We start from the raw sequence: 24,504 nt of genomic DNA, 5'->3' as shown, positions 1-24,504 counted from the left end.
ATCTCTCAGAACTGAGCATGTGGAGAGACGTTCATTCATCCAGCACAAAGGGAACTTGTTGCAGGACAAACACTAACTCTGATTTCTCAGTCTGTTTCCTAGTGCCGGTTTGAAGTGCCTGCCGTTTTCACTGTAAAACCGATTTGGAGCTTGTACATCCCCATATATATGTATGGAGTGGTGTTTGCAACTGAAAAGAAACTTTGTGTTCCCTTCAATCTAGGTGAAGTACGGCTTTCACACACACTTATCTCTCAGAACTGAGCATGTGGAGAGACGTTCGTTCATCCAGCACAAATGGAACGGTTTGCAGGAGAAACCCATACTCTGGTTTCTCAGTCTGTTTCCTAGTGCCGGTTTGAAGTGCCTGCCGTTTTCACTGTAAAGCCGAGTTGGAGCTTGTACCTCCCCATATATATGTATGGAGTGGAGTTTGCAACTGAAAAGAAACTTTGTGTTCCCTTCAAGCTAGGTGAAGGACGGCTTTCACACACACTTATCTCTCAGAACTGAGCATGTGCAGAGACGTTCGTTCATCCAGTACAAAGGGAACGGGTTGAAGGAGAAACACTGACTCTGGCTTCTCAGTCTGTTTCGTAGTGCCGGTTTAAAGTGCCTGCGGATTTCACTGTAAAACCGATTTGGAGCTTGTACTTCCCCATATATATGTATGGAGTGAGGTTTGCAACTGAAAAGAAACTTTGTGTTCCCTTCAAGCTAGGTGAAGGACGGCTTTCACACACACTTATCTCTCAGAACTGAGCATGTGGAGAGACGTTCATTCATCCAGCACAAAGGGAACGTGTTGCAGAACAAACACTGACTCTTATTTCTCAGTCTGTTTCCTAGTGCCGGTTTGAAGTGCCTGCCGTTTTCACTGTAAAACTGATTTGGAGCTTGTACCTCCCCATATATATGTATGGAGTGGAGTTTGCAACTGAAAAGAAACATTGTGTTCCCTTCAAGCTAGGTGAAGGACGGCTTTCACACACACTTATCTCTCAGAACTGAGCATGTGGAGAGACTTTCGTTCATCCAGCACAAAGGGAACGGTTTGCAGGAGAAACCCTTTCTCTGGTTTCTCAGTCTGTTTCCTAGTGCCGGTTGGAAGTGCCTGCCGTTTTCACTGTAAAACCCTGTTGGAGCTTGTACCTCCCCATATATATGTATGGAGTGGAGTTTGCAACTGAAAAGAAACTTTGTGTTCCCTTCAAGCTAGGTGAAGGACGGCTTTCACACACACTTATCTCTCAGAACTGAGCATGTGGAGAGACGTTCGTTCATCCAGCACAAAGGGAACGGGTTGAAGGAGAAACACTGACTCTGGTTTCTCAGTCTGTTTCCTAGTGCCGGTTTAAAGTGCCTGCGGATTTCACTGTAAACCAGAGTTGGAGCTTGTACCTCCCCATATATATGTATGGAGTGGGGTTTGCAACTGAAAAGAAACTATGTGTTCCCTTCAAGCTAGGTGAAGGACGGCTTTCACACACACTTATCTCTCAGATCTGAGCATGTGGAGAGACGTTCGTTTATCCAGCCAAAAGGGAACGGGTTGCAGGAGAAACCCTTACTCTGGTTTCTCAGTCTGTTTCCTAGTGCCGGTTTGAAGTCCCTGCCGTTTTCACTGTAAAACCGAGTTGGAGCTTGTACTTCCCCATATATATGTATGGAGTGGAGTTTGCAACTGAAAAGAAACTTTGTGTTCCCTTCAATCTAGGTGAAGGACGGCTTTCACACACACTTATCACTCAGAGCTGAGCATGTGGAGAGACGTTCTTTCATCCAGCACAAAGGGAACGGGTTGCAGGAGAAACCCTTACTCTGGTTTCTCAGCCTGTTTCCTAGTGTCGGTTTGAAGTGCCTGCCGTTTTCACTGTAAAGCCGAGTTGGAGCTTGTTCCTCCCCATATATATGTATGGAGTGGAGTTTTCAACTGAAAAGAAACTTTGTGTTCCCTTCAAGCTAGGTGAAGTACGGCTTTCACACACACTTATCTCTCAGAACTGAACATGTGGAGAGACGTTCGTTCATCCAGCACAAAGGGAACGGGTTGCAGGACAAACACTAACTCTGATTTCTCAGTCTGTTTTCTAGTGCCGGTTTGAGGTGCCTGCCGTTTTCACTGTAAAGACGAGTTGGAGCTTGTACCTCCCCATATATATGTATGGAGTGGAGTTTGTAACTGAAAAGAAACTTTGTGTTCCCTTCAAGCTAGGTGAAGGACGGCTTTCACACACACTAATCTCTCAGAACTGAGCATGTGGAGAGACGTTCTTTCATCCAGCACAAAGGAAACGGGTTGCAGGATAAACACTGACTCTGGCTTCTCAGTCTGTTTCCTAGTGCCGGTTTAAAGTGCCTGTGGATTTCACTGTAAAACCGTGTTGGAGCTTGTACCTCCCCATATATATGTATGGAGTGAGGTTTGCATCTGAAAAGAAACTTTGTGTTCCCATCAAGCTAGGTGAAGGACGGCTTTCACACACAATTATCTCTCAGAACTGAGCATGTGGAGAGACGTTCGTTCATCCAGCACAAAGGGAACGGGTTGCAGGGGAAACAATCACTCTGGTTTCTCAGTCTGTTTCCTAGTGCCGGTTTGAAGTGCCTGCCGTTTTCACTGTAAAACCGAGTTGGAGCTTGTACCTCCCCATATATATGTATGGAGTGGAGTTTGCAACTGAAAAGAAACTTTGTGTTCCCTTCAAGCTAGGTGAAGGACGGCTTTCACACACACTTATCTCTCAGAACTGAGCATGTGGAGAGACGTTCATTCATCCAGCACAAAGGGAACTTGTTGCAGGACAAACACTAACTCTGATTTCTCAGTCTGTTTCCTAGTGCCGGTTTGAAGTGCCTGCCGTTTTCACTGTAAAACCGATTTGGAGCTTGTACATCCCCATATATATGTATGGAGTGGTGTTTGCAACTGAAAAGAAACTTTGTGTTCCCTTCAATCTAGGTGAAGTACGGCTTTCACACACACTTATCTCTCAGAACTGAGCATGTGGAGAGACGTTCGTTCATCCAGCACAAATGGAACGGTTTGCAGGAGAAACCCATACTCTGGTTTCTCAGTCTGTTTCCTAGTGCCGGTTTGAAGTGCCTGCCGTTTTCACTGTAAAGCCGAGTTGGAGCTTGTACCTCCCCATATATATGTATGGAGTGGAGTTTGCAACTGAAAAGAAACTTTGTGTTCCCTTCAAGCTAGGTGAAGGACGGCTTTCACACACACTTATCTCTCAGAACTGAGCATGTGCAGAGACGTTCGTTCATCCAGTACAAAGGGAACGGGTTGAAGGAGAAACACTGACTCTGGCTTCTCAGTCTGTTTCGTAGTGCCGGTTTAAAGTGCCTGCGGATTTCACTGTAAAACCGATTTGGAGCTTGTACTTCCCCATATATATGTATGGAGTGAGGTTTGCAACTGAAAAGAAACTTTGTGTTCCCTTCAAGCTAGGTGAAGGACGGCTTTCACACACACTTATCTCTCAGAACTGAGCATGTGGAGAGACGTTCATTCATCCAGCACAAAGGGAACGTGTTGCAGAACAAACACTGACTCTTATTTCTCAGTCTGTTTCCTAGTGCCGGTTTGAAGTGCCTGCCGTTTTCACTGTAAAACTGATTTGGAGCTTGTACCTCCCCATATATATGTATGGAGTGGAGTTTGCAACTGAAAAGAAACATTGTGTTCCCTTCAAGCTAGGTGAAGGACGGCTTTCACACACACTTATCTCTCAGAACTGAGCATGTGGAGAGACTTTCGTTCATCCAGCACAAAGGGAACGGTTTGCAGGAGAAACCCTTTCTCTGGTTTCTCAGTCTGTTTCCTAGTGCCGGTTGGAAGTGCCTGCCGTTTTCACTGTAAAACCCTGTTGGAGCTTGTACCTCCCCATATATATGTATGGAGTGGAGTTTGCAACTGAAAAGAAACTTTGTGTTCCCTTCAAGCTAGGTGAAGGACGGCTTTCACACACACTTATCTCTCAGAACTGAGCATGTGGAGAGACGTTCGTTCATCCAGCACAAAGGGAACGGGTTGAAGGAGAAACACTGACTCTGGTTTCTCAGTCTGTTTCCTAGTGCCGGTTTAAAGTGCCTGCGGATTTCACTGTAAACCAGAGTTGGAGCTTGTACCTCCCCATATATATGTATGGAGTGGGGTTTGCAACTGAAAAGAAACTATGTGTTCCCTTCAAGCTAGGTGAAGGACGGCTTTCACACACACTTATCTCTCAGATCTGAGCATGTGGAGAGACGTTCGTTTATCCAGCCAAAAGGGAACGGGTTGCAGGAGAAACCCTTACTCTGGTTTCTCAGTCTGTTTCCTAGTGCCGGTTTGAAGTCCCTGCCGTTTTCACTGTAAAACCGAGTTGGAGCTTGTACTTCCCCATATATATGTATGGAGTGGAGTTTGCAACTGAAAAGAAACTTTGTGTTCCCTTCAATCTAGGTGAAGGACGGCTTTCACACACACTTATCACTCAGAGCTGAGCATGTGGAGAGACGTTCTTTCATCCAGCACAAAGGGAACGGGTTGCAGGAGAAACCCTTACTCTGGTTTCTCAGCCTGTTTCCTAGTGTCGGTTTGAAGTGCCTGCCGTTTTCACTGTTAAACCGATTTGGAGCTTTTACCTCCCCATATATATTTATGGAGTGGAGTTTGCAACTGTAAAGAAACTTTGTGTTCCCTTCAAGCTAGGTGAAGGACGGCCTTCACACACACTTCTCTCTCAGAACTGAGCATGTGGAGAGACGTTCGTTCATCCAGCACAAAGGGAACGGGTTGCAGGAGAAACCCTTACTCTGGTTTCTCAGTCTGTTTCCTAGTGCCGGTTTGAAGTGCCTGCCGTTATCACAGTAAAACCGAGTTGGAGCTTGTACCTCCCCATATATATGTATGGACTGGAGCTTGCAACTTAAGAGAAACTTTGTGTTCCCTTCAAGCTAGGTGAAGGGCGGCTTTCACACTCACTTATCTCTCAGAACTGAGCATGTGGAGAGACGTTCGTTCATTCAGCACAAAGGGAACGGGTTGCAGGACAAACCCTTACTCTGGTTTCTCAGTCTGGTTCCTAGTGCCGGTTTGAAGTGCCTACCGTTTTCACTGTAAAACCGATTTGGAGCTTGTTACTCCCCATATATATGTATGGAGTGGGGTTTGCAACTGAAAAGAAACTTTGATTTCCCTTCAAGCTAGGTGAAGGACGGCTTTCACACACACTTATCTCTCAGAACTGAGCATGTGGAGAGACGTTCGTTCATCCAGCACAAAGGGAACGGTTGGCAGGAGAAACCCTTACTCTGGTTTCTCAGTCTGTTTCCTAGTGCCGGTTTGAAGTGCCTGCCGTTTTCACTGTAAAACCGAGTTGGAGCTTGTACCTCCCCATATATATGTATGGAGTGGAGTTTGCAACTGAAAAGAAACTTTGTGTTCCCTTCAAGCTAGGTGAAGGGCGGCTTTCACACACACTTATCTCTCAGGACTGAGCATGTGGAGAGACGTTCGTTCATCCAGCACAAAGGGAACGGGTTGCAGGAGAAACACTGACTCTGGCTTCTCAGTCTGTTTCCTAGTGCCGGTTTAAAGTGCTTGCGGATTTCACTGTAAAACCGAGTTGGAGCTTGTACTTCCCAATATATATGTATGGAGTGAGGTTTGCAACTGAAAAGAAACTTTGTGTTCCCTTCAAGCTAGGTGAAGGACGGTTTTCACATACACTTATCTCTCAGAACTGAGCATGTGGAGAGACGTTCGTTCATCCAGCACAAAGGGAACAGGTTGCAGGGGAAACAATCACTCTGGTTTCTCAGTCTGTTTCCTAGTGCCTGTTTGAAGTGCCTGCCGTTTTCACTGTAAAACCGAGTTGGAGCTTGTACCTCCCCATATATATGTATGGAGTGGAGTTTGCAACTGAAAATAAACTTTGTGTTCCCTTCAAGCTAGGTGAAGGACGGCTTTCACACACACTTATCTCTCAGAACTGAGCATGTGGAGAGACGTTCATTCATCCAGCACAAAGGGAACTTGTTGCAGGACAAACACTAACTCTGATTTCTCAGTCTGTTTCCTAGTGCCGGTTTGAAGTGCCTGCCGTTTTCACTGTAAAACCGATTTGGAGCTTGTACATCCCCATATATATGTATGGAGTGGTGTTTGCAACTGAAAAGAAACTTTGTGTTCCCTTCAATCTAGGTGAAGTACGGCTTTCACACACACTTATCTCTCAGAACTGAGCATGTGGAGAGACGTTCGTTCATCCAGCACAAATGGAACGGTTTGCAGGAGAAACCCATACTCTGGTTTCTCAGTCTGTTTCCTAGTGCCGGTTTGAAGTGCCTGCCGTTTTCAATGTAAAGCCGAGTTGGAGCTTGTACCTCCCCATATATATGTATGGAGTGGAGTTTGCAACTGAAAAGAAACTTTGTGTTCCCTTCAAGCTAGGTGAAGGACGGCTTTCACACACACTTATCTCTCAGAACTGAGCATGTGCAGAGACGTTCGTTCATCCAGTACAAAGGGAACGGGTTGAAGGAGAAACACTGACTCTGGCTTCTCAGTCTGTTTCGTAGTGCCGGTTTAAAGTGCCTGCGGATTTCACTGTAAAACCGAGTTGGAGCTTGTACTTCCCCATATATATGTATGGAGTGAGGTTTGCAACTGAAAAGAAACTTTGTGTTCCCTTCAAGCTAGGTGAAGGACGGCTTTCACACACACTTATCTCTCAGAACTGAGCATGTGGAGAGACGTTCGTTCATCCAGCACAAAGGGAACGGTTTGCAGGAGAAACCCTTACTCGGTTTTCTCAGTCTGTTTCCTAGTGCCGGTTTGAAGTGCCTGCCGTTTTCACTGTAAAACCGAGTTGGAGCTTGTACCTCCCCATATATATGTATGGAGTGGAGTTTGCAACTGAAAAGAAACTTTGTGTTCCCTTCAAGCTAGGTGAAGGACGGCTTTCACACACACTTATCTCTCAGAACTGAGCATGTGTAGAGACGTTCATTCATCCAGCACAAAGGGAACGTGTTGCAGGACAAATACTAACTCTGATTTCTCAGTCTGTTTCCTAGTGCCGGTTTGAAGTGCCTGCCGTTTTCACTGTAAAACCGAGTTGGAGCTTGTACCTCCCCATATATATGTATGGATTGGAGTTTGCAACTGAAAAGAAAATTTGTGTTCCCTTCAAGCTAGGTGAAGGACGGCTTTCACACACACTTTTCTCTCAGAACTGAGCATGTGGAGAGACGTTCGTTCATCCAGCACAAAGGGAACGGGTTGCAGGAGAAACCCTTACTCTGGTTTCTCAGTCTGTTTCCTAGTGCCGGTTTGAAGTGCCTGCAGATTTCACTGCAAAACCGAGTTGGAGCTTGTACCTCCCCATATATATGTATGGAGTGGATTTTGCCACTGAAAACAAACTTTGTGTTCCCTTCAAGCTAGTTGAAGTACGGCTTTCACACACAATTATCTCTCAGAACTGAGCATGTGGAGAGACGTTCGTTCATCCAGCACAAATGGAACGGGTTGCAGGAGAAACCCTTACTCTGGTTTCAAAGTCTGTTTCCTAGTCTCGGTTTGAATTGCCTGCCGTTTTCACTGTAAAACCGAGTTGGAGCTTGTACCTCCCCATATATATGTATGGAGTGGAGTTTACAACAGAAAAGAAACTTTGTGTTCCCTTCAAGCTAGGTGAAGGACGGCTTTCATACTCACTTTTCTCTTAGAACTGAGCATGTGGAGAGACGTTCGTTCATCCAGCACAAAGGGAACGGGTTGCAAGAGAAACACTTACTCTGGTTTCTCAGTCTGTTTCCTAGTGCCGGTTTGAAGTGCCTGCCGTTTTCACTGTAAAACCGAGTTGGAGCTTGTACCTCCCCATATATATGTATGGAGTGGAGTTTGCAACTGAAAAGAAACTTTGTGTTCCCTTCAAGCTAGGTGAAGGCGGTTTACACACACACATATCTCTCAGAACATAGCATGTAGAGAGACGTTCGTTCATCCAGCACAAAGAGAAAGGATTGCAGGAAAAACCCTTACTCTGGTTTCTCAGTCTGTTTCCTACTGCCGGTTTGAAGTGCCTGCCTTTTTCACTGTAAAACCGAGTTCGAGCTTGTACCCCCCCATATATATGTATGGAGTCGAGTTTGCAACTGAAAAGAAACTTTGTGTTCCCGTCAAGCTAAGTGAAGGACGGCTTTCACACACACTTATCTCTCAGAACTGAGCATGTGGAGAGACGTTCGTTCATCCAGCACAAAGGGAACGGGTTGCAGGGGAAACCCTTACTCTGATTTCTCAGTCTGTTTCCTAGTGCCGGTTTGAAGTGCCTGCCGTTTTCACTGTAAAACCGAGTTGGAGCTTGTACCTCCCCATATATATGTATGGATTGGAGTTTTCAACTGAGAAGAACTTTGTGTTCCCTTCAAGCTAGGTGAAGGACGGCTTTCACACACACATATCTCTCAGAACCTAGCATGTGGAGAGACGTTCGTTCATCCAGCACAAAGGGAACGGGTTGCAGGAGAAACCCTTACTCTGGTTTCTCAGTCTGTTTCCTTGTGCCGGTTTGAAGTGCCTGCCGTTTTCACTGTAAAACCGTGTTGGTACTTGTACCTCCCCATATATATGTATGGAGTGGTGTTTGCAACTTAAAAGAAACTTTGTGTTCCCTTCAAGCTAGTTGAAGTACGGCTTTCACACACACTTATCTCTCAGAACTGAGCATGTGGAGAGACGTTCGTTCATCCAGCACAAAGGGAACGGTTTGCAGGGGCAACACTGACTCTGATTTCTCAGTGTGTTACCTAGTGCCGGTTTCAAGTGCCAGCCGTTTTTACTGTAAAACCGAGTTGGAGCTTGTACCCCCCCATATATATGTATGGAGTGGAGTTTGCAACTGAAAAGAAACTTTGTGTTCCCGTCAAGCTAGTTGAAGTACGGCTTTCACACACAATTATCTCTCAGAACTGAGCATGTGGAGAGACGTTCGTTCATCCAGCACAAAGGGAACGGGTTGCAGGAGAAACCCTTACTCTGGTTTCTCAGTCTGTTTCCTAGTGCCGGTTTGAAGTGCCTGTAGTTTTCACTGTTAAACCGAGTTGGAACTTGTACCACCCATATATATGTATGGAGTTGACAACTGAAAAGAAACTTTGTGTTCCCTTCAAGCTAGTTGAAGGACGGTTTTCAAACACACTTAACTCTCACAACTGAGCATGTGGAGAGACGTTCGTTCATCCAGCACAAAGGGAACGGGTTGCAGGAGAAACCCTTATTCTGGTTTCTCAGTCTGTTTCCTAGTGCCGGTTTGAAGTGCCTGCCGTTTTCACTGTAAAATCGAGTTGGAGCTTGCACCTCCCCATATATATGTATGGAGGGGAGTTTGCAACTGAAAAGAAACTTTGTGTTCCCTTCAAGCTAGTTGAAGTACGGCTTTCACACACACTTATCTCTCAGAACTGAGCATGTGGAGAGACGTTCGTTCATCCAGCACAAATGGAAAGGGTTGCAGGAGAAACGCTGACTCTGGTTTCTCAGTCTGTTTCCTAGTGCCGGTTTGAAGTGCCTGCCTTTTTCACTGTAAAACCGAGTTGGAGCTTGTACCTCCCCATATATATGTATGGAGTGGAGTTTGCAACTGAAAAGAAACTTTGTGTTCCCTTCAAGCTAGGTGAAGGACGGCTTTCACACACGCTTATCTCTCAGAACTGAGCATGTGGAGAGACGTTCTTTCATCCAGCACAAAGGGAACGGTTTGCAGGAGAAACCATTACTCTGGTTTCTCAGTCTGTTTCCTAGTGCCAGTTTGAAGTGCCTGCCTTTTTCATTGTAAATCCGAGTTGGAGCTTGTACCTCCCCATATATATTTATGGAGTGGGGTTTGCAACTGAAAAAAACTTTCGGTTACCTTCAAGCTAGTTGAAGTACGGCTTTCACACACAATTATCTCTCAGAACTGAGCATGTGGAGAGACGTTCGTTCATCCAGCACAAAGGGAACGGGTTGCAGGAGAAACACAGTCTCTGATTTTTCAGTGTGTTACTTAGTGCAGGTTTCAAGTGCCTGCCGTTTTCACTGTAAAACCGAGTTGGAGTTTGTACCTCCCCATACATATGTATGGAGTGGAGTTTGCAACTGAAAAGAAACTATGTGTTCCCTTCAAGCTAGGTGAAGGGCGGCTTTCACACTCACTTATCTCTCAGAACTGAGCATGTGGAGAGACGTTCGTTTATCCAGCCAAAAGGGAACGGGTTGCAGGAGAAACCCTTACTCTGGTTTCTCAGTCTGTTTCCTAGTGCCGGTTTGAAGTCCCTGCCGTTTTCACTGTAAAACCGAGTTGGGGCTTGTACTTCCCCATATATATGTATGGAGTGGAGTTTGCAACTGAAAAGAAACTTTGTGTTCCCTTCAATCTAGGTGAAGGACGGCTTTCACACACACTTATCACTCAGAGCTGAGCATGTGGAGAGACGTTCTTTCATCCAGCACAAAGGGAACGGGTTGCAGGAGAAACCCTTACTCTGGTTTCTCAGCCTGTTTCCTAGTGTCGGTTTGAAGTGCCTGCCGTTTTCACTGTTAAACCGATTTGGAGCTTTTACCTCCCCATATATATTTATGGAGTGGAGTTTGCAACTGTAAAGAAACTTTGTGTTCCCTTCAAGCTAGGTGAAGGACGGCCTTCACACACACTTCTCTCTCAGAACTGAGCATGTGGAGAGACGTTCGTTCATCCAGCACAAAGGGAACGGGTTGCAGGAGAAACCCTTACTCTGGTTTCTCAGTCTGTTTCCTAGTGCCGGTTTGAAGTGCCTGCCGTTATCACAGTAAAACCGAGTTGGAGCTTGTACCTCCCCATATATATGTATGGACTGGAGCTTGCAACTTAAGAGAAACTTTGTGTTCCCTTCAAGCTAGGTGAAGGGCGGCTTTCACACTCACTTATCTCTCAGAACTGAGCATGTGGAGAGACGTTCGTTCATTCAGCACAAAGGGAACGGGTTGCAGGACAAACCCTTACTCTGGTTTCTCAGTCTGGTTCCTAGTGCCGGTTTGAAGTGCCTACCGTTTTCACTGTAAAACCGATTTGGAGCTTGTTACTCCCCATATATATGTATGGAGTGGGGTTTGCAACTGAAAAGAAACTTTGATTTCCCTTCAAGCTAGGTGAAGGACGGCTTTCACACACACTTATCTCTCAGAACTGAGCATGTGGAGAGACGTTCGTTCATCCAGCACAAAGGGAACGGTTGGCAGGAGAAACCCTTACTCTGGTTTCTCAGTCTGTTTCCTAGTGCCGGTTTGAAGTGCCTGCCGTTTTCACTGTAAAACCGAGTTGGAGCTTGTACCTCCCCATATATATGTATGGAGTGGAGTTTGCAACTGAAAAGAAACTTTGTGTTCCCTTCAAGCTAGGTGAAGGGCGGCTTTCACACACACTTATCTCTCAGGACTGAGCATGTGGAGAGACGTTCGTTCATCCAGCACAAAGGGAACGGGTTGCAGGAGAAACACTGACTCTGGCTTCTCAGTCTGTTTCCTAGTGCCGGTTTAAAGTGCTTGCGGATTTCACTGTAAAACCGAGTTGGAGCTTGTACTTCCCAATATATATGTATGGAGTGAGGTTTGCAACTGAAAAGAAACTTTGTGTTCCCTTCAAGCTAGGTGAAGGACGGTTTTCACATACACTTATCTCTCAGAACTGAGCATGTGGAGAGACGTTCGTTCATCCAGCACAAAGGGAACAGGTTGCAGGGGAAACAATCACTCTGGTTTCTCAGTCTGTTTCCTAGTGCCTGTTTGAAGTGCCTGCCGTTTTCACTGTAAAACCGAGTTGGAGCTTGTACCTCCCCATATATATGTATGGAGTGGAGTTTGCAACTGAAAATAAACTTTGTGTTCCCTTCAAGCTAGGTGAAGGACGGCTTTCACACACACTTATCTCTCAGAACTGAGCATGTGGAGAGACGTTCATTCATCCAGCACAAAGGGAACTTGTTGCAGGACAAACACTAACTCTGATTTCTCAGTCTGTTTCCTAGTGCCGGTTTGAAGTGCCTGCCGTTTTCACTGTAAAACCGATTTGGAGCTTGTACATCCCCATATATATGTATGGAGTGGTGTTTGCAACTGAAAAGAAACTTTGTGTTCCCTTCAATCTAGGTGAAGTACGGCTTTCACACACACTTATCTCTCAGAACTGAGCATGTGGAGAGACGTTCGTTCATCCAGCACAAATGGAACGGTTTGCAGGAGAAACCCATACTCTGGTTTCTCAGTCTGTTTCCTAGTGCCGGTTTGAAGTGCCTGCCGTTTTCAATGTAAAGCCGAGTTGGAGCTTGTACCTCCCCATATATATGTATGGAGTGGAGTTTGCAACTGAAAAGAAACTTTGTGTTCCCTTCAAGCTAGGTGAAGGACGGCTTTCACACACACTTATCTCTCAGAACTGAGCATGTGCAGAGACGTTCGTTCATCCAGTACAAAGGGAACGGGTTGAAGGAGAAACACTGACTCTGGCTTCTCAGTCTGTTTCGTAGTGCCGGTTTAAAGTGCCTGCGGATTTCACTGTAAAACCGAGTTGGAGCTTGTACTTCCCCATATATATGTATGGAGTGAGGTTTGCAACTGAAAAGAAACTTTGTGTTCCCTTCAAGCTAGGTGAAGGACGGCTTTCACACACACTTATCTCTCAGAACTGAGCATGTGGAGAGACGTTAGTTCATCCAGCACAAAGGGAACGGTTTGCAGGAGAAACCCTTACTCGGTTTTCTCAGTCTGTTTCCTAGTGCCGGTTTGAAGTGCCTGCCGTTTTCACTGTAAAACCGAGTTGGAGCTTGTACCTCCCCATATATATGTATGGAGTGGAGTTTGCAACTGAAAAGAAACTTTGTGTTCCCTTCAAGCTAGGTGAAGGACGGCTTTCACACACACTTATCTCTCAGAACTGAGCATGTGTAGAGACGTTCATTCATCCAGCACAAAGGGAACGTGTTGCAGGACAAATACTAACTCTGATTTCTCAGTCTGTTTCCTAGTGCCGGTTTGAAGTGCCTGCCGTTTTCACTGTAAAACCGAGTTGGAGCTTGTACCTCCCCATATATATGTATGGATTGGAGTTTGCAACTGAAAAGAAAATTTGTGTTCCCTTCAAGCTAGGTGAAGGACGGCTTTCACACACACTTTTCTCTCAGAACTGAGCATGTGGAGAGACGTTCGTTCATCCAGCACAAAGGGAACGGGTTGCAGGAGAAACCCTTACTCTGGTTTCTCAGTCTGTTTCCTAGTGCCGGTTTGAAGTGCCTGCAGATTTCACTGCAAAACCGAGTTGGAGCTTGTACCTCCCCATATATATGTATGGAGTGGATTTTGCCACTGAAAACAAACTTTGTGTTCCCTTCAAGCTAGTTGAAGTACGGCTTTCACACACAATTATCTCTCAGAACTGAGCATGTGGAGAGACGTTCGTTCATCCAGCACAAATGGAACGGGTTGCAGGAGAAACCCTTACTCTGGTTTCAAAGTCTGTTTCCTAGTCTCGGTTTGAATTGCCTGCCGTTTTCACTGTAAAACCGAGTTGGAGCTTGTACCTCCCCATATATATGTATGGAGTGGAGTTTACAACAGAAAAGAAACTTTGTGTTCCCTTCAAGCTAGGTGAAGGACGGCTTTCATACTCACTTTTCTCTTAGAACTGAGCATGTGGAGAGACGTTCGTTCATCCAGCACAAAGGGAACGGGTTGCAAGAGAAACACTTACTCTGGTTTCTCAGTCTGTTTCCTAGTGCCGGTTTGAAGTGCCTGCCGTTTTCACTGTAAAACCGAGTTGGAGCTTGTACCTCCCCATATATATGTATGGAGTGGAGTTTGCAACTGAAAAGAAACTTTGTGTTCCCTTCAAGCTAGGTGAAGGCGGTTTACACACACACATATCTCTCAGAACATAGCATGTAGAGAGACGTTCGTTCATCCAGCACAAAGAGAAAGGATTGCAGGAAAAACCCTTACTCTGGTTTCTCAGTCTGTTTCCTACTGCCGGTTTGAAGTGCCTGCCTTTTTCACTGTAAAACCGAGTTCGAGCTTGTACCCCCCCATATATATGTATGGAGTCGAGTTTGCAACTGAAAAGAAACTTTGTGTTCCCGTCAAGCTAGGTGAAGGACGGCTTTCACACACACTTATCTCTCAGAACTGAGCATGTGGAGAGACGTTCGTTCATCCAGCACAAAGGGAACGGGTTGCAGGGGAAACCCTTACTCTGATTTCTCAGTCTGTTTCCTAGTGCCGGTTTGAAGTGCCTGCCGTTTTCACTGTAAAACCGAGTTGGAGCTTGTACCTCCCCATATATATGTATGGATTGGAGTTTTCAACTGAGAAGAACTTTGTGTTCCCTTCAAGCTAGGTGAAGGACGGCTTTCACACACACATATCTCTCAGAACCTAGCATGTGGAGAGACGTTCGTTCATCCAGCACAAAGGGAACGGGTTGCAGGAGAAACCCTTACTCTGGTTTCTCAGTCTGTTTCCTTGTGCCGGTTTGAAGTGCCTGCCGTTTTCACTGTAAAACCGTGTTGGTACTTGTACCTCCCCATATATATGTATGGAGTGGTGTTTGCAACTTAAAAGAAACTTTGTGTTCCCTTCAAGCTAGTTGAAGTACGGCTTTCACACACACTTATCTCTCAGAACTGAGCATGTGGAGAGACGTTCGTTCATCCAGCACAAAGGGAACGGTTTGCAGGGGCAACACTGACTCTGATTTCTCAGTGTGTTACCTAGTGCCGGTTTCAAGTGCCAGCCGTTTTTACTGTAAAACCGAGTTGGAGCTTGTACCCCCCCATATATATGTATGGAGTGGAGTTTGCAACTGAAAAGAAACTTTGTGTTCCCGTCAAGCTAGTTGAAGTACGGCTTTCACACACAATTATCTCTCAGAACTGAGCATGTGGAGAGACGTTCGTTCATCCAGCACAAAGGGAACGGGTTGCAGGAGAAACCCTTACTCTGGTTTCTCAGTCTGTTTCCTAGTGCCGGTTTGAAGTGCCTGTAGTTTTCACTGTTAAACCGAGTTGGAACTTGTACCACCCATATATATGTATGGAGTTGACAACTGAAAAGAAACTTTGTGTTCCCTTCAAGCTAGTTGAAGGACGGTTTTCAAACACACTTAACTCTCACAACTGAGCATGTGGAGAGACGTTCGTTCATCCAGCACAAAGGGAACGGGTTGCAGGAGAAACCCTTATTCTGGTTTCTCAGTCTGTTTCCTAGTGCCGGTTTGAAGTGCCTGCCGTTTTCACTGTAAAATCGAGTTGGAGCTTGCACCTCCCCATATATATGTATGGAGGGGAGTTTGCAACTGAAAAGAAACTTTGTGTTCCCTTCAAGCTAGTTGAAGTACGGCTTTCACACACACTTATCTCTCAGAACTGAGCATGTGGAGAGACGTTCGTTCATCCAGCACAAATGGAAAGGGTTGCAGGAGAAACGCTGACTCTGGTTTCTCAGTCTGTTTCCTAGTGCCGGTTTGAAGTGCCTGCCTTTTTCACTGTAAAACCGAGTTGGAGCTTGTACCTCCCCATATATATGTATGGAGTGGAGTTTGCAACTGAAAAGAAACTTTGTGTTCCCTTCAAGCTAGGTGAAGGACGGCTTTCACACACGCTTATCTCTCAGAACTGAGCATGTGGAGAGACGTTCTTTCATCCAGCACAAAGGGAACGGTTTGCAGGAGAAACCATTACTCTGGTTTCTCAGTCTGTTTCCTAGTGCCAGTTTGAAGTGCCTGCCTTTTTCATTGTAAATCCGAGTTGGAGCTTGTACCTCCCCATATATATTTATGGAGTGGGGTTTGCAACTGAAAAAAACTTTCGGTTACCTTCAAGCTAGTTGAAGTACGGCTTTCACACACAATTATCTCTCAGAACTGAGCATGTGGAGAGACGTTCGTTCATCCAGCACAAAGGGAACGGGTTGCAGGAGAAACACAGTCTCTGATTTTTCAGTGTGTTACTTAGTGCAGGTTTCAAGTGCCTGCCGTTTTCACTGTAAAACCGAGTTGGAGTTTGTACCTCCCCATACATATGTATGGAGTGGAGTTTGCAACTGAAAAGAAACTATGTGTTCCCTTCAAGCTAGCTGAAGGACGGCTTTCACACACACTTATCTCTCAGAACTGAGCATGTGGAGAGACGTTCTTTCATCCAGCACAAAGGGAATGGGTTGCAGGAGAAACCCTTACTCTGGTTTCTCAGTCTGTTTCCTAGTGCCGGTTTGAAGTGCCTGCCGTTTTCACTGTAAAACCGAGTTGGAGCTTGTACCTCCCCATATATATGTATGGAGTGGAGTTTGCAACTGAAAAGAAACTTTGCGTTCCCTTCAAGCTAGTTGAAGGACGGCTTTCACACACACTTATCTCTCAGAACTGAGCATGTGGAGAGACGTTCGTTAATCCAGCACAAAGGGAACGGGTTGAAGGAGAAACCCTTACTCTGGATTCTCAGTCTGTTTCCTAGTGCCGGTTTGAAGTGCCTGCCGTTTTCACTGTAAAACCTAGTTGGAGCTTGTACCTCCACATATATATGTATGGAGTGGAGTTTGCAACTGAAAAGAAACTTTGTGTTCCCTTCAAGCTAGGTGAAGGACGGCTTTCACACACACTTATCTCTCAGAACTGAGCATGTGCAGAGACGTTCGTTCATCCATCACAAAGGGAACGGGTTGCAGTAGAAACACAGACTCTGGTTTCTCAGTCTGTTTCCTAGTGCCGGTTTGAAGTGCCTGCCGTTTTCACTGTAAAACCGAGTTTGAGCTTGTACCTCCCCATATATATGTATGGAGTGGAATTTGCAACTGAAAAGAAACTTAGTGTTCCCTTCAAGCTAGGTGAAGGACGGTTTTCACACACACTTATCTTTCAGAAATGAGCATGTGGAGAGACGTTCGTTCATCCAGCACAAAGGGAACGGGTTGCAGGAAAAACCCTTACTCTGGTTTCTCAGTCTGTTTCCTAGTGCCGGTTTGAAGTGCCTGCCGTTTTCACTGTAAAACCGAGTTGGAGCTTGTACCCCCCCATATATATGTATGGAGTGGAGTTTGCAACTGAAAAAAAACTTTGTGTTCCCTTCAAGATAAGTGAAGGACGGCTTTCACACACACTTATCTCTCAAAACTGAGCATGTGGAGAGACGTTCGTTCATCCAGCACAAAGGGAACGGGTTGCAGGAGAAACACTGACTCTGGTTTCTCAGTCTGTTTCCTAGTGCCGGTTTGAAGTGCCTGCCTTTTTCACTGTAAAACCGTGTTGGAGCTTGTACCTCCCCATATATATGTATGGAGTGGAGTTTGCAACTGAAAAGAAACTTTGTGTTCCCTTCAAGCTAGGTGAAGGACGGCTTTCACACACACTTATCTCTCAGAACTGAGCAAGTGGAGAGACGTTCATTCATCCAGCACAAACGGAACGGGTTGCAGGAGGAACAGTGGCTCTGGTTTCTCAGTCTGTTTCCTAGTGCCGGTTTGATGTGCCTGCCGTTTTCACTGTAAAACCGAGTTGGAGCTTGTACCTCCTCATATATATTTATGGAGTGGGGTTTGTAACTGAAAAGAAACTTTGTGTTCCCTTCAAGCTAGGTGAAGGACGGCTTTCACACACACTTATCTCTCAGAACTGAGCATGTGGAGAGACGTTCGTTCATCCAGCACAAATAGAACGGGTTGAAGGAGGAACACCGACTCTGGTTTCTCAGTCTGTTTCCTAGTGCCTGTTTGATGTGCCTGTCGTTTTCACTGTAAAACCGAGTTGGAGCTTGTACCTCCCCATATATATGTATGGATTGGGGTTTGCAACTGAAAAGAAACTTTGTGTTCCCTTCAAGCTAGGTGAAGGACGGCTTTCACACACACTAATCTCTCAGAACTGAGCATGTGGAGAGCGTTCGTTCATCCAGCACAAAGGGAACGGGTTGCATGAGAAACACTGACTCTGGTTTTTCAGTGTATTTCCTAGTGTCGTTTTGAAGTGCCTACCGTTTTCACTATAAATCCGAGTTGGAGCTTGTACCTCCCCATATATATGTATGGAGTGGATTTTGCAACTGAAAAGAAACTTTGTGTTCCCTTCAAGCTAGGTGAAGGACGGCTTTCACACACACTTATCTCTCAGAACTGAGCATGTGGAGAGACGTTCGTTCATCCAGCACAAAGTGAACGGGTTGCAGGGAAACACTGACTCTGGTTTCTCAGTCTGTTTCCTAGTGCCGGTTTGAAGTGCCTGCTTTTTTCACTGTAAACCCGAGTTGAAGCTTGTACCTCCCCATATATATGTATGGAGTGGGGTTTGCAACTGAAAAGAACTTTGTGTTCCCTTCAAGCTATGTGAAGGACGGCTTTCACACACAATTATCTCTCAGAAATGAGCATGTGGAGAGACGTTCGTTCATCCAGCACAAAGGGAAAGATTTGCAGGAGAAACACTGACTCTGGTTTCTCAGTCTGTTTCCTAGTGCCGGTTTGAAGTGCCTGCCGTTTTCACTGTAAAACCGAGTTGGAGCTTGTACCTCCCCATATATATGTATGGAGTGTATTTTGCAACTGAAAAGAAACTTTGTGTTCCCTTCAAGCTAGGTGAAGGACGGCTTTCACACACACTTATCTCTCAGAACTGAGCATGTGGAGAGACGTTCGTTCATCCAGCACAAAGGGAACGGGTTGCAGGGAAACACTGACTCAGGTTTCTCAGTCTGTTTCCTAGTGCCGGTTTGAAGTGCCTGCCGTTTTCAATGTAAAACCGAGTTGGAGCTTGTACCTCCCCATATATATGTATGGAATGGGGTTTGCAACTGAAAAGAAACTTTGTGTTCCCTTCAAGCTAGGTGAAGGACGGCTTTCACACACACTTATCTCTCAGAACTGAGCATGTGGAGAGACGTTCGTTCATCCAGCACAAAGGGAACGGTTTGCAGGAGAAACACTGACTCTAGTTTCTCAGTCTGTTTCCTAGTGCCGGTTTGAAGTGCCTGCCGTTTTCACTGTAAAACCGAGTTGGAGCTTGTACCTCCCCATATATATGTATGGATTGAAGTTTGCAACTGAAAAGAAACTTTGTGTTCCCTTCAAGCTAGGTGAAGGACGGCTTTCACACACACTTATCTCTCAGAACTGAGCATGTGGAGAGACGTTCGTTCATCCAGCACAAATGGAACGGGTTGCAGGAGAAACCCTTACTCTGGTTTCTCAGTCTGTTTCCTAGTGCCAGTTTGAAGTGCCTGCCGTTTTCACTCTAAAAGAGAGTTGGAGATTGTACCTCCCCATATATATGTATGGATTGGGGTTTACAACTGAAAAGAAACTTTGTGTTCCCTTCAAGCTAGGTGAAGGACGGCTTTCACACACACTTATCTCTCAGAATTGAGCATGTGGAGAGACGTTCGTTGATCCAGCACAAAGGGAACGGGTTGCAGGAGAAACCCTTACTCTAGTTTCTCAGTCTGTTTCCTAGTGCCGGATTGAAGTGCCTGCCGTTTTCACTGTAAAACCGAGTTGAAGCTTGTACCTCCCCATATATATGTATGCAGTGGAGTTTGCAACTGAAAAGAAACTTTGTGTTCCCTTCAAGCTAGTTGAAGTAAGGCTTTCACACACACTTATCTCTCAGAACTGAGCATGTGGAGAGACGTTCGTTCATCCAGCACAAAGGGAACTGGTTGCAGGAGAAACACTGACTCTGGTTTCTCAGTCTGTTTCCTAGTGCCGGATTGAAGTGCCTGCCGTTTTCACTGTAAAACCGAGTTGGAGCTTGTACCTCCCCATATATATGTATGGATTGGGGTTTGCAACTGAAAAGAAACTTTGTGTTCCCTTCAAGCTAGGTGAAGGACGGCTTTCACACACACTTATCTCTCAGAACTGAGCATGTGGAGACCGTTCGTTTATCCAGCACAAAGGGAACGGGTTGCAGGAGAAACACTGACTCTGGTTTTTCAGTGTATTTCCTAGGGTCGGTTTGAAGTGCCTGCCGTTTTCACTGTAAAACCGAGTTGGAGCTTGTACCTCCCCATATATATGTATGGAGTGGATTTTGCAACTGAAAAGAAACTTTGTGTTCCCTTCAAGCTAGGTGAAGGACGGCTATCACACACACTTATCTCTCAGAACTGAGCATGTGGAGAGACGTTCGTTCATCCAGCACAACGTGAACGGGTTGCAGGGAAACACTGACTCTGGTTTCTCAGTCTGTTTCCTAGTGCCGGTCTGAAGTGCCTGCTTTTTTCACTTTAAATCCGAGTTGGAACTTGTACATCCCCATATATATGTATGGAGTGGGGTTTGCAACTGAAAAGAACTTTGTGTTCCCTTCAAGCTATGTGAAGGACGGCTTTCACACACACTTATCTCTCAGAACTGAGCATGTGGAGGGACGTTCGTTCATCCAGCACAAAGGGAACGGGTTGCAGGGAAACACTGACTCTGGTTTCTCAGTCTGTTTCCTAGTGCCGGTTTGAAGTGCCTGCCGTTTTCACTGTAAAACCGAGTTGGAGCTTGTTCCTCACCAAATATATGTATGGAGTGGAGTTGGCAATTGAAAAGAAACTTTGTGTTACCTTCAAGCTAGGTGAAGGACGGCTTTCACACACACTTATCTCTCAGAACTGAGCATGTGGAGAGACGTTCGTTCATCCAGCACAAATGGAACGGGTTGCAGGAGAAACACTTACTATGGTTTCTCAGTGTGTTACCTAGTGCCGGTATGAAGTGCCTGCCATTTTCAATGTAAAGCCGAGTTGGAGCTTGTACCTCCCCATATATATGTATGGAGTGGGGTTTGCAACTGAAAAGAAACTTTGTGTTCCCTTCAAGCTAGTTGAAGGACGGCTTTCACACACACTTATCTTTCAGAACTGAGCATGTGGAGAGACGTTCGTTCATCCAGCACAAAGGGAAAGGTTTGCAGGAGAAACACTGACTCTGGTTTCTCAGTCTGTTTCTAGTGCCGGTTTGAAGTGCCTGCCGTTTTCACTGTAAAACCGAGTTGGAGCTTGTACCTCCCCATATATATGTATGGAGTGTATTTTGCAACTGAAAAGAAACTTTGTGTTACCTTCAAGCTAGGTGAAGGACGGCTTTCACACACACTTATCTCTCAGAACTGAGCATGTGGAGAGACGTTCGTTCATCCAGCACAAAGGGAACGGGTTGCAGGGAAACACTGACTCTGGTTTCTCAGTCTGTTTCCTAGTGCCGGTTTGAAGTGCCTGCCGTTTTCAATGTAAAACCGAGTTGGAGCTTGTACCTCCCCATATATATGTATGGAATGGGGTTTGCAACTGAAAAGAAACTTTGTGTTCTCTTCAAGCTAGGTGAAGGACGGCTTTCACACACACTTATCTCTCAGAACTGAGCATGTGGAGAGACGTTCGTTCATCCAGCACAAAGGGAACGGTTTGCAGGAGAAACACTGACTCTAGTTTCTCAGTCTGTTTCCTAGTGCCGGTTTGAAGTGCCTGCCGTTTTCACTGTAAAACCGAGTTGGAGCTTGTATCTCCCCATATATACGTATGGATTGAAGTTTGCAACTGAAAAGAAACTTTGTGTTCCCTTCAAGCCAGGTGAAGGACGGCTTTCACACACACTTATCTCTCAGAACTGAGCATGTGGAGAGACGTTCGTTCATCCAGCACAAATGGAACGGGTTGCAGGAGAAACCCTTACTCTGGTTTCTCAGTCTGTTTCCTAGTGCCAGTTTGAAGTGCCTGCCGTTTTCACTGTAAAGCCGGGTTGGAGCTTGTACCTCCCCAAATATATGTATGGATTGGAGTTTGCAACTGAAAAGAAACTTTGTGTTCCCTTCAATCCAGGTGAAGGACGGCTTTCACACACACTTATGTCTCAGAACTGAGCATGTGGAGAGACGTTCGTTCATCCAGCACAAAGGGAACGGGTTGCAGGAGAAACACTGACTCTGGTATCTCAGGCTGTTTCCTAGTGCCGGTTTGAAGTGCCTGCCGTTTTCACTGTAAAACCGAGTTGGAGCTTGTACCTCCCCATATATATGTATGGATTGGGGTTTACAACTGAAAAGAAACTTTGTGTTCCCTTCAAGCTAGGTGAAGGACGGCTTTCACACACACTTATCTCTCAGAATTGAGCATGTGGAGAGACGTTCGTTGATCCAGCACAAAGGGAACGGGTTGCAGGAGAAACCCTTACTCTGGTTTCTCAGTCTGTTTCCTAGTGCCGGATTGAAGTGCCTGCCGATTTCACTGTAAAACCGAGTTGAAGCTTGTACCTCCCCATATATATGTATGCAGTGGAGTTTGCAACTGAAAAGAAACTTTGTGTTCCCTTCAAGCTAGTTGAAGTAAGGCTTTCACACACACTTATCTCTCAGAACTGAGCATGTGGAGAGACGTTCGTTCATCCAGCACAAAGGGAACGGGTTGCAGGAGAAACACTGACTCTGGTATCTCAGGCTGTTTCCTAGTGCCGGTTTGAAGTGCCTGCCGTTTTCACTGTAAAACCGAGTTGGAGCTTGTACCTCCCCATATATATGTATGGATTGGGGTTTGCAACTGAAAAGAAACTTTGTGTTCCCTTCAAGCTAGGTGAAGGACGGCTTTCACACACACTTATCTCTCTGAACTGAGCATGTGGAGGGACGTTCGTTCATCCAGCACAAAGGGAACGGGTTGCAGGGAAACACTGACTCTGGTTTCTCAGTCTGTTTCCTAGTGCCGGTTTGAAGTGCCTGCCGTTTTCACTGTAAAACCGAGTTGGAGCTTGTTCCTCCCCAAATATATGTATGGAGTGGAGTTGGCAATTGAAAAGAAACTTTGTGTTCCCTTCAAGCTATGTGAAGGACGGCTTTCACACACACTTATCTCTCAGAACTGAGCATGTGGAGAGACGTTCGTTCATCCAGCACAAATGGAACGGGTTGCAGGAGAAACACTTACTATGGTTTCTCAATGTGTTACCTAGTGCCGGTATGAAGTGCCTGCCGTTTTCAATGTAAAGCCGAGTTGGAGCTTGTACCTCCCCATATATAAGTATGGAGTGGGGTTTGCAACTGAAAAGAAACTTTGTGTTCCCTTCAAGCTAGTTGAAGGACGGCTTTCACACACACTTATCTCTCAGAACTGAGCATGTGGAGAGACGTTCGTTCATCCAGCACAAAGGGAAAGGTTTGCAGGAGAAACACTGACTCTGGTTTCTCAGTCTGTTTCCTAGTGCCGGTTTGAAGTGCCTGCCGTTTTCACTGTAAAACCGAGTTGGAGCTTGTACCTCCCCATATATATGTATGGAGTGGATTTTGCAACTGAAAAGAAACTTTGTGTTCCCTTCAAGCTAGTTGAAGGACGGCTTTCACACACACTTATCTCTCAGAACTGAGCATGTGGAGAGACGTTCGTTCATCCAGCACAAAGGGAACGGGTTGCAGGGAAACACTGACTCTGTTTCCTCAGTCTGTTTCCTAGTGCCGGCTTGAAGTGCCTGCCGTTTTCAATGTAAAACCGAGTTGGAGCTTGTACCTCCCCATATATATGTATGGAATGGTGTTTGCAACTGAAAAGAAACTTTGTGTTCCCTTCAAGCTAGGTGAAGGACTGCATTCACACACACTTATCTCTCAGAACTGAGCATGTGGAGAGACGTTCGTTCATCCAGCACAATGGGAACGGTTTGCAGGAGAAACACTGACTCTAGTTTCTCAGTCTGTTTCCTAGTGCCGGTCAGAAGTGCCTGCCGTTTTCACTGTAAAATCGAGTTGGAGCTTGTACCTCCCCATATATATGTATGGATTGAAGTTTGCAACTGAAAAGAAACTTTGTGTTCCCTTCAAGCTCGGTGAAGGACGGCTTTCACACACACTTATCTCTCAGAACTGAGCATGTGGAGAGACCTTCCTTCATCCAGCACAAAGGGAACGGGTTGCAGGAGAAACACTTACTCTGGTTTCTCAGTCTGTTTCCTAGTGCCAGTTTGAAGTGCCTGCCGTTTTCACTGTAAAGCCGGGTTGGAGCTTGTACCTCCCCATATATATGTATGGATTGGAGTTGCAACTGAAAAGAAACTTTGTGTTCCCTTCAATCTAGGTGAAGGACGGCTTTCACACACACTTATGTCTCAGAACTGAACATGTGGAGAGACGTTCGTTCATCCAGCACAAAGGAACGGGTTGCACGAGAAACACTGACTCTGGTATCTCAGGCTGTTTCCTAGTGCCGGTTTGAAGTGCCTGCCGTTTTCACTGTAAAACAGAGTTGGAGCTTGTACCTCCCCATATATATGTATGGAGTGCGGTTTGCAACTGAAAAGAAACTTTGTGTTCCCTTCAAGCTAGGTGAAGGACGGCTTTCACACACAATTATCTCTCAGAACTGAGCATGTGGAGAGACGTTCGTTCATCCAGTACAAAGGGAACGGGTTGCAGGAGAAACACTGACTCTGGTTTCTCAGTCTGTTTCCTAGTGCCGGTTTGAAGTGCCTGCCGTTTTCACTGT

The sequence above is a fragment of the Vicugna pacos genome, chromosome 16, assembly GCF_048564905.1.
Source record: "Vicugna pacos chromosome 16, VicPac4, whole genome shotgun sequence".
Taxonomy (NCBI): Eukaryota; Metazoa; Chordata; class Mammalia; order Artiodactyla; family Camelidae; genus Vicugna; species Vicugna pacos.
Note: the sequence above shows the minus strand (reverse complement) of the source record.